The sequence below is a fragment of the Lutjanus erythropterus genome, chromosome 4 (genome assembly GCF_056507025.1).
Source record: "Lutjanus erythropterus isolate fLutEry1 chromosome 4, fLutEry1.hap2, whole genome shotgun sequence".
In the NCBI taxonomy this organism is placed as follows: domain Eukaryota; kingdom Metazoa; phylum Chordata; class Actinopteri; order Lutjaniformes; family Lutjanidae; genus Lutjanus; species Lutjanus erythropterus.
In genome coordinates this window covers 38,897,932-38,907,497 of record NC_139320.1, presented here as the reverse complement: position 1 = coordinate 38,907,497, position 9,566 = coordinate 38,897,932, and positions in this window count along the sequence as shown.

The window sequence follows — 9,566 nt, the reverse complement described above, 5'->3', positions numbered from 1 at the left end:
ATGGCTGTCTGATAAATGTAGTTAAAATATCGTGATGTAAAAGTACAAAGTGGCATAAAAGTTACAAAGTTAATTACAAGTACCTCAAACAATATTTCAAGTTACTTTCAACCACTGAAAAAGTCTGTCAGTGTTGTAGCCTGAGAAAAGGCCAGTGTTGGAAGATGTACTGTAATATTTTATTTAAGTAAAATTATCAGCAAACTATATAGATACTTACAAATTAATGTCCTGCATTTAGAAAACAACCAAAATGTACTTTTATTACTCTTACTTTTGATACATTCACTCCCACCAGTGATATGATATATTATTGAATAATTATTATTGATATTTTACATGTAAGCTGTACTGTGGGCTAATTTTATCTACAACATGTATCATAGTTTACAGGCTGATTGTATGTTTTGTATTAAAAATTGGAATTTGAAAGTAACTGAAGTACAATATTTCACTCAGAAATGTAGAGGATTATTAGTATACAGTAGCACAAAATGCAGCATAAAATAAAGTAAATTCTACCTAATTACCTCAAAAATGTTGCCCAAGTACAGTATTTGAGTAAATGTACTTAGTTCCAGTACTTTCAACTAGAGCTGCAACTACTGAATATTTTCATTATCAATTCATGTACCATTATTTTCACAGTTAGTTCATGAGTTACACAATTTTAAAAAAAAGTGTAAAATGTTCCGCACAATTTCCCAGAGACCAAAGTGACCTATTTAGTTGCTTCTTTTGTTCAACCAACAATTCAAAACCCAAAGAGACACTTTATTTACTATCATAAATGACAAAGAAAAGCAGCAAATCCTCACAGAATCAATAAATGTTTGACATTTTGGCTTGTCAAAAATAACTGAAAATATCAAAAAAATAATCAAAGTAGTTGGCAACTAATATTCTCTCTATCGATTAATCAGCTTGAATTTCAACTCCTGAAAAAGTCTAACAATGATGAAGCCAAATAAAAAGGAGTGTTTGTAAATCAGCTGCACTGTGACCTGTCATTTAAAGGAAAAAAAAGGCCATTTGATATCATAAATATATCAGTTTTATTTTGGTTATTTGGTTATAACCATCACTGATGGCTGAAGTAACTAAGTACATATGAGTAGCTGAGAAAACATGTTTTCTTTATATTGCTGCTAATTGTCTAAAACAGCCCATTTTGATTCTTTTTTTTTACATTAAGTCATTAACTTTCTATAAACATTAATTCTGATGCATATTTAATCTACTGTTCTTGGGTTGATTATGTCAGAGAGGTTGTCTGTTTTTATTCCTTAGTCTTTCCACATTTCCACAGCCATCATGAGGTGTTTGAAAGACCACAGATTGAAATTGATGAAAGTAATTATTTTACCATCGCTGAGGCTGTTAATAGACCTTCAGTGTGACGCAGTGAAACACACACACACACACACACACACGCACTATACTGAGGCCCACTTGTGTTTGTTTTGATCACAACAGCAGCTGACAATCTCGTAAAGCATGCCGGCCGGGTCTCTTCCTCTTTAAATCATGCAGGTCCAGGGTGCTGGAGTTTCATTGAAGTGATCCGAACCAGCCTGGTGGAGTGGAGGCAGGTATTGTCCCTCACTTCCATGTTCCCTTGATGAACTGGTGATAACCTCACCGACAGAGGTAGGCAGAGCTGTGCTGAAGAATAGATATGTTGTATCAAGGATGTGACACCGTGTTTCGATTCATGCTCCAAAATAGTTTTTTTCCACCAAGGAAAACACATATTGATGCCTCATGCTGCTTGCCAGGTAGGTTGTACTTTTTTTTACAAAGCTTGATTTCTTTCAGCTTAAAAACATAATTGTGGCAGGTGGTGTTAAACCCAGCCTAAAATTACATTATTATGCTACATATGTATCTAACTATTAGGCCAATCTATGGCTTCAGATGCTGATGTATTGCACAAATTATTTTTCAAGACAACAAGGGGTATTTGAAAATAAGAAATATTTCATGGAACAATAATTGGAATAATGAGAAAGATTCTGTCGGTGGTAGCTCATTGGAACAATAATCTAACTAATCAGTGAAATCTGCAAGGTTTTTGGTAATTGGCAGTAAGTATGTGCCTAAAATAGCATCAGAACCAAGAAATAACAGGCAATAATTGATCAAGTGCAACAACATAACTTTACTCAGAGTAGGACCTCACAGGGGTCAAGGGTCGAAGCCTAGATTGTGAATAGTTTATAAAAGCATCATAACCAATAAATAGATAATTGCTTCCAAAACTGGGAGACCCGACCCCCATTAGAGGTCCCTAAAGCTTCATGTGGGCTTTCTTGATTTTTTTTTTTAAGATTGCACTTCTTAGTTTTCACTTTTATGACAAGTGAAAGATGGATCAGATTCATATACGTAAAACTAGAGGTTACAATAACGATGTGCAATAGGAGCAATCAAGAAAATCTCCCGCAGCACAACATAAGAGACACCAGCCTCTTCAAATAGGGTTCCCAAATTCTGGAAAACTGATCTGTTTTTAAATACATGTAAGGTAATCCAGTGGTACTAAATCAAACAGCACTCTCTGCCATCGTTTAACAGTGGGTACTTTTTCAATCATCCACTACAATAAAAAAGTTCCTCCTTGCAGCATAAGTTAGAACACAGTACAGTCTCTTATTATGTTTTGATGTCAAATATCGGCTTGGGAGGCCCAAGATGAGGGACGCAGCATCCATCTCCGGTTCTAAACCCAATATTTTTTCTATTTCAGATAGCATTCATTGGGTTCAATGAGTTGGGGGCTCCAAATTCTATCTGTGCATGAAAAAAAACTTAATTGCTTTGGTACGATTGCAGACAGGCCTTCTTGATTTTGATGCGTGTGAGGAGACAGTCGGCCTATGTTTCAGCATTTCAGCATTTTATTTCTGTGAAGAACACTAAATGATATTGTTCTTTTTAAGGTTTAGGTTATTAACTCATATGGTAATCACAGAGTCTTCACTCTCTGCTAAACAGCCTCGTCTTACATTAAAAACGTGCACCATTAAAACGACCAAAGAGCTAGAGCAATGGTCAAGTGTCAGGGAGAAGAAATCCCTGAATCTGTTGAAAAAAGAAGCCTGTTAAATATATGATTGCTTAAAATTTTTTAAAAGCATAATACAAATAGAGAATTGTATAAAAGCTCCTAAAGAATATCAGAAAAACTCTGAAATAATCTGCTCAAAATCATCCAAACCGCTGGTTTTACACAAACGTCCTGCAGTTATCATGTTCTTTTTGTGAGTTAATTTGGATCTCCAAAACACCACAAAAGGATGTGATACGTTATCTGATAGCAAAACCAGCACACAGCCAGAACAGATAGGGTTAAAATCTAATCTTAAAAGTATGATACTATAGAAAGTAATGTTGCTTAATTTCTGTTTCTGTTGTGTGTCTTTGGGCACAGCTGTTGTCTTCCCAGACAAACTTTATCTCTCTAATCAATCAGCCTCCAGAGGCCTGCCTGCGCTGGACATTTAACTCCAGCCTGTCAAAATACAATTTCACATACCATAATCTGCAGCGCTGCAAACCTGAAACGCTGAACTTTTAATGAACTGAAAAAGCCTCCAAATTGCTGGTTGTAAGCAATGATTCAATTAAAGCTGTGAGAGCTGAGCCCCAAACACAGCCTGCTGAGGAGCCCATCCCAAAGACCGTGTGCACGTCGACTTCCCCAAAGACCAACCAGAGCTGGAGATAAGGCCGGCTGGACAGCCAAATCCCTTAACAGTCTCCTGTCACTCTCTAAATCACACACCTTCCCCAACGTTTCTCCAAGTGTTTCACATGTGACATATATCTTACAGAAGCTTTGTGGGCTGGAGATGGAAACACAATGAGGGGGTGAACACTCCGAACGAGTGCACTCTGAGAAACAAAGGTACTAACTAGAACCGTAAAGGGTTATTCAGCATGGCCCCATAGGAGGACCCTTTTTGGTTCCCGGTATAAAGGTTTCACTTGGAACGTTTTCAGAGAGCTCTACATAAAGGGTTATTCTGTGAAAGGTTTCACCTAGAACTCCCTATTAGAGGTCCTAAAGTAGAACCCTTCTATGGTGTAGTTGTTCCACCAAGAACCCTTTCTGGAGGTTCTATCAAGAACCTTTCCACCTTTTACGGGTGCTAGCAAGTACCCGCCCAGGGGTTCTACCAATAACTATTTTATATTCCAAGGGTTTCATCTAGAACCCACATGGGGGGTTCAGCTGGTAAAAAAGGCCTATACGCGAAGTTCTACAGAGAACCCACCTATGGTGTAAAGGTTCCACCCAGAACCCTCTGAGGGGAATTTATCTATAACCTTTCCACATTGTAAGTGTTAAATCTAGAAACCATCCAGTGTGTTCCACTGAGAACCCTTTTATATTTCAAGGGTTCTATCAAGAACCCACCCAGGGGGTTCTGTTGTTAAAAAAAAGGCCTATATGAGAGGTTCTACAGATAACCCTTCTATGGTTTAATGGTTCCACCCAGATCCTTCTGTGGGGAACTTATCCATAACCTTTCCACCTTTTTGTAAGGGTTTCATCTAGAAACCACCTAGTGTGTTCCACCGAGAACCCTTTTATATTTCAAGAGTTTTCTCTGGAACCAACTCAGGGTGTTCCACCTAGAACCCCTTTATATTCCAAGTGTTTTATCTCGAGCCCACACAGAGGGCGGCTACTGAGAACCCTTTTAAATAATAGTACAAAGAACCCTAGACAAAAGAGTTCTTTAAGGATTTCAACAATCCTTGATGAAAAGTGTTCTTAAAGGGATAGTTCACCCAAAATGAAAACTCATTATCTACTCACCCTCATGCTGATTGAAGGTTGTGTTTAGTTCTTTCGTCCACGAAACACTGCTGGAGTTTCACAGGAGAACAGTGTTACAGACTCTCCCAATCAGTGGAGGTGAATGGTGACAAGTTTTTAAATGTAAAAGTCAACAGAATGAACCCATACTTTTAAAAAGTTTTTTTCAAAAGCAAATGGTTCTGGGCAGAACCTCAGCCCTCCAGGAAGAACCCTTATTTCTAAGAGCGTGTGGCCAACTTTTTCAAACATCTGTGAGCAGATATGCTGCAGGGTCACCGTGTCTCTGAGGCCCAAACCACCTCGTTTCAATTTAGCTTTTCAGAGCAGAATATTACAATCACCTTATTATTGGACAGAGCAACACTGGACACTAGACAGGACAGTCTAAAAGTAATCCTAACACCTCAAAGCAGACCATCTGAGTGTGATGTCCCACACTTTTCTCAACTGCTCACACAAGACCTTTTGCTCTCTCTCTTTTTTCTTTCAGTCTCATCAATTTCTTTCTTTCTTTCCAGTGGACATGGCCACACATATCTCCAGATGCTCGCTGTGACCGCCCCGCCATACCAGACACGCCCCCCTCCAGCTCCAGATTCCCTTCACCACCAGAAATTGAACGGTAGGCTCAACATTTACACACAGGCCTCTCTTAATTCATCCTAATGAGCAGTTTTGCGACAGCTTTAGAGCACAGGCGTGCAAGGCATGTCATTTGAACGAGCAGAGCTGTTGTGTGCGTTCGGTCGCTATTCTAGTTTGCCCATCTGCTGGTGATGGACGATTATCGTGCCATGATTACAGCCAGATCAGAAATGCTTCATTTTTTTTTTTTTTTTCCACAAAGGGATACATGTATGAATACAAAATAGTTTCTGGTTTGAGACTGCTCGTATTATACAATGTTTTATTCCACAAATAGTTTTGGCTCTCTTGCCTTCATCAAGATTGTATATGAGATTGTTTCCAATTATATTTTACAAGAAAGGTATAAATCACAATAAATGGAAAACGTTTTACATTTTGGGAAATACACTTATTTATTTTCTTACCAAGACTTTTATGAAAAGATTTATGCGACTCCATACCACTCAAGTCCACACAGTAAATATGAAGCTACATTCAGCAGGTAATTAAGAGTTATTATGGATCCCACTGCTTTTCTTGGCACGACCTACCCTGCTCTACTTCTGATTGGCTTATCTTGATATTCTTACCCTAACCCTAGATTAGCATAAAGACAGGAAGCAGGAGGAAACTGCAAGCCTGGCTTCTCCCAGCACCTCTAAAGCTCAGTAATTAGTACATTTTAGAGGTGCTTTGGATAGATCCAGCCTAGCTGTTTCCACCTGCTTTTTTTCTTTATGCTAAGCTAATTGGCTGCTGGCTTTAGCTTCATATTTGTTGTACAGATATGAGAGTGGTATTGATCAATTCTAACTCTCAGCAAGACAGGAAATAGCCTGAGCCATGTTCCTTTAAACTGTCAACAGGTACAACAGGTTAAATGACGGCAATAGCTGAAAAAATTTTGGGGAACACAGCATTGTGTATTGAAATGATACAGCTTATTTAAGTTTAATTATATTTAACGCAAAAATTGTGTCATATTTGAAACTGGAGTGAAATAAAAAGTTAGACTTTTCATACCAGAGGGACATGGACTCATTATTTGGGCTGCCATTGGATCCATATTTTCTGGTCATTTTAAGGAAATCAAGAAAAAGTTATAAGTTATAAGTATTTAAAAGAAATCCAAACATATCAGCGGAGATTTATAAACATTTCATTTGAATAGGTGATATTGCCATAACATTAGCTATTATTAGTTCTGTAATTCATCATAAAACTGCCTCAGTTCTAAAAAAAAATGATGAGCAGGAATAATACACATTTTGTCAACAATATTTATATATCCTAAACTCAGTATTTTCAAGCGACACTTAATTTGCAACTTGTAACTTTTTTTTAGAAAAATTGTCATTGTGAGCATTTTAATTTGACTCACCATGAGCCCACTTAAGAATGTCTTTAATTATCTTTGGATGCTTTTTTTGGACTCCAACAGCATATAAACAAATGAAAATGAAAAAAATTAGTTAGAAAAAAGTGTTCTGGTGTGTTCTGTCTTTAAAGGTGTCTCTTCATCAAGCTTGTATAATGCAGAGATGTTCAGTTTTAGTGTACGTCTGTATACATCTTCCATAGGCTTCAATAGAACTGGCACCAAAGTCTGGCACCAGGAAGAGAACATTGGTCTGATGACATAATGGCCCCTCCTTCTTTCTATACTCCTTGAGGAAAGTAAGGAAATTAAGAATTGATGAAGACATTGCGACTGAAAGCTCTAACAGCTACTAAATGGACCATGTGTTGAGTTGTGTCAGCTGCTGTTCCAAGGTCAAGAATGAACCTTTAACCTTGACTATAAGAAGCTGTAAACACAGCACTGACATGTTGTATTATCACCTTTTAAGTTGATACGGCAAACTGGAGTCATGTTCCTAGCTACCTGATGAATCTAAGTCCAATATTCCCCCTCTTTTTTGCTGCGGTTTGGTCTCCATCACCTTGTGAGGCCAGGTCTCATGTAATAGAGCTGCCAAACCACTGGAGGATACTGTGTCTGTGTCACATTTTGTCTTGTCTAGGCATGAAAAGCAGGCGTGTGTATGAAGATGCAGTACCAGCGGGGCAATAATGACAGGGGCAAAAGACAAACGTAGTCCAAGGATCAACAAAAGTCTGTGTATGGCTGAGGTGGACTTTTACACAGCTGACCAGTGTTCACTTCTCACGTGAAAACAGTCAGTTTTGATTGTTTTAAGCATAAGCATAATCATGATTGTTTCCTGAACCTAACCGAGTAGTTTTGGTGCCTAAACCGAACCTAAGCTTCATTTTAATAGTCTAACCGCATATTTAGTATTGGTCAATTGACCACATAATGAGAACACATGTATTACACATGTATCTAGGCGAGGCAAAACGTGACACTGTCATTGCAGTCTATTTCACGCTTTGGCATGATAATGGGTTGCATGAGGCAAATATCTGACTCTTTTAGCAGTTTAATACACTTTTACTGTATCATCACAAGCTAGTCTGCAGCTTTGTCTGCCTAGTGTTAGTGCACTGTGCAGGTAGTGTACAGCTGGTTTGTAGAGCTTTTTTTTTTTTTTTTGCTGAAACCAACTGCTTGCTGTTTCCAAAAAACAATGCAACACTGAACCAAAACAGTAAAGTTTTAGGCAGAAAAACCAAAACAGTAAGCTCAAAGATGCTAAAATGCTCTGTAAAGCTGATGAACTGCAGAGTGTGGTAAAACTTCTCTGCCTGTTTAATACGACCACTGAGCCCTTGCACATACAAGTAGCTGTGTAAGTTTTTGGCAGCTCAAATACCCACAGTAACATGAAAGCAGACAACAAAATAACTCTTTACCTCATAAAACATGTTATTAATACTGAATTAGAGGAGGTCAAATAAAGCACACGTCAACCTTGTTAACCAGCGTGGTCTTGTTAGCTCAGTCCTGCCTGTTGACTCTGTTTAAATGTGTGTATCTCTGCAAATATGTGTTTGTGTGTTAGTGCAGGCCAGTGCACTGGGCGTCTGTGCAGCACATGGCTGTCCGATGCATGGTCTCTGCTCCCTGGTCTCTCCTCATTAGCCTCACACAGTGCAGCCGTTCCCCTCTCGCCCTCCTCACCTTCTCTTCCCCCCTCCTCCTCCTCCCCCTCCTCCTCCTCTCCCTCTCTACCTTCCACTTGCAGCACACACACAAGAGGGAAGAGCGAACCTTTTGTTTTCTGTGTCCGACCTGCGCCCTGTTCCAGCCCTCCTCCTCCTCCTCCTCCTCCTTTTCTCTCCTCTCTCCTCTCCACTGACTAAATCTCTTTTCCGGCTTGATACTGCTGAAAACCATATGGTGTGTGACATCATCAGGGCAGGAAGCAACGAGAGGGGAATGGTAGAGCACGGGGAGAGATTGGCTTGCCAGGTCTCTGTGCAGTGATGTCAGCAGAAAAGCACTCTGGGAGGCCCGTTGGGGGGTGAGAGTAGAGCAGGTTGGGATTTTTTCTTTTTTTCAGTTTTCTCCCCCACCTGGATAATCAGAGGCAATGTATATCTTGAAGGGAACCTTGATGTGATTTGTTAACATGTCAGGTCATGAGCTGTTTGCCTAGTTTACATTTGCATGCAGGTGCTGCTGCAACACCTATCTCTAAAATCTGTCAGAAGAACAGAGGTGGCAAAAGTGCGCACACTGTATAATCTAGTAGAAGTGAACACACTTAAAGTAAAGGTATTTATTCAACTTCTTTACTCGAGTAAAAAAGAAAAAGTGCAAGCTCTGGAATGTACTTAGAGTATAAAACTAAAAGGACATCGGGTAGTAATAAATTACATGTAGGGATGCATAATATTGAAGTTTGCTGACATTTTGCAACAATTTCTGGCTGATTGCCACATTGATATCTGTGATATTTTTCCCACCTAATGTCAGAGAACATCAAGTGCCTCCTGTAGTGAATTAACATATTATTATGCCTACTCTTATCATGATGGCCCCCTGAAAGATACAGGCATAAAATACAATGCTTTTCAAAATAAAATACAGTGATTTTCAAAATAAAGTACAGTGCTTTTCAAAATAAAGCAAGATGCTTTTCAAAAATAAAATACAGTGCTTTTCAAAATGGACACATTCACTGGGCACAATAAGAAAACT